Source organism: Diachasma alloeum, unplaced genomic scaffold, assembly GCF_001412515.2.
Source record: "Diachasma alloeum isolate Michigan unplaced genomic scaffold, Dall2.0 Dall_scaffold_00856, whole genome shotgun sequence".
Lineage (NCBI taxonomy): Eukaryota > Metazoa > Arthropoda > Insecta > Hymenoptera > Braconidae > Diachasma > Diachasma alloeum.
This window is the reverse complement of record NW_021680977.1, coordinates 120,119-120,378: the sequence shown is the minus strand read 5'-3', so window position 1 is coordinate 120,378 and position 260 is coordinate 120,119.

The window sequence follows — 260 nt, the reverse complement described above, 5'->3', positions numbered from 1 at the left end:
GAGCAGGTATCACGGATAATCACAAAGGGGAAGGGGGGGTCTTGGGGGATATCACGTGTATTTTTTTGTTCAAATACCCAAGAAATTATTCGGTAAATACATTTGATGAGTTGACTGATAAACAAAACGAAGATATGATTCAACTGGATAATAACCGATTGTTGAACCCTGAATGTTTGTTAGTGTTGAAGAATGTTTTAACAATCCTTGGATTGATGACGACTCATGAATTCAGAGTCTCTTCTGTACAAAACGTGCTA